This window comes from Artibeus jamaicensis, unplaced genomic scaffold, assembly GCF_021234435.1.
Source record: "Artibeus jamaicensis isolate MK-2021 breed Jamaican fruit bat unplaced genomic scaffold, CSHL_Jam_final scaffold_369, whole genome shotgun sequence".
Classification (NCBI taxonomy): domain Eukaryota; kingdom Metazoa; phylum Chordata; class Mammalia; order Chiroptera; family Phyllostomidae; genus Artibeus; species Artibeus jamaicensis.
Genome location: NW_026522042.1, coordinates 19,286,456 through 19,287,368, shown reverse-complemented (window position 1 = coordinate 19,287,368; position 913 = coordinate 19,286,456). Strand labels below are relative to the sequence as shown.

Here is a 913-nt window from a genome sequence, read left to right as displayed (position 1 = left end):
CTGTCACCTGCCTCAAAAATATATTTAACTGATTTAGAAGATTTGCAAAGAAATTGCAGACAAGTTGTAACTTTGAATTTATCAGCAGACCATCGTTAAGAGCATCCAATCAGCAGAATCCTGGAGGACCGAAGTTACAAATCACAGCATCGACATTTAAGTTTTACAGCAGCAGTGTGGGAAAGGTTCCAGGTGATACTATTGTGAATTTTTTTTTATTTTAATGATATGTATGAGACCAAACATCCCTGGCTGTGATAGGAGTATAGCAGACAGGTGTAGTTAAGAAACACCTTTATTTTGAGCAGGAGGAATGACAGCCATCACTTAACGGCTATATTGTAGTTTGAATCCTGCTTTGATAATACCATGAATTGTAATGATGGCATATAGAATTATTGACAAACCAGTGGGAAAGTGTTTTACCTAGGGCAAAGGAGCCCAAATCCCAAACCTGGAAGAAACAAATACAAGCCTGTCAGACCTAAATGACCTAATCACTTTTCCAGTGATGATCATGATGACAGGACTCTCAGAGGAGAGAGCGCATCTCTTCTACCTGCTGATTCAGCATGTGTTGCCCCAGTGCCATCCAGGGAAAAACCAGAGGCAGCCCTGAATGGAAAAGACTGGAGAGTAGAGAGTGAACCATGACATGCTCCAGCAGATTCTGATATAATTCAGTTCCATTGCCAAGAAAAGCAAGAAGGAAAGCACAGTTTAATAATTCTATTACCCATACACATGCAAAATGTCGTGAAGTGATTTCTCAAGAAACTGTAGTGGATCTTGTATCTTTAAGCTGCCAAAGTTCCTATGACTGACAACACTATGGTGATAGCCGGAGGAAAAAGGGGGTGGGGATAGGTGGAGTTGGGTCAAAGGGGGAAGAATGCAGATGGAAAGAGACTTT

The 913-nt window shown here is 41.0% G+C and overlaps 1 non-coding gene across 1 annotated transcript; it reads right to left on the bottom strand.

Annotated features, from left to right (window-relative positions):
* Positions 1-228: 228 nt before the first annotated feature.
* On the bottom strand, positions 229-359 carry LOC119037470 (small nucleolar RNA SNORA63). Its single transcript, XR_005080205.2, has one exon. It is a non-coding gene; the product is annotated as a small nucleolar RNA SNORA63 (small nucleolar RNA).
* Between the last annotated feature and the right edge of the window lie 554 nt (positions 360-913).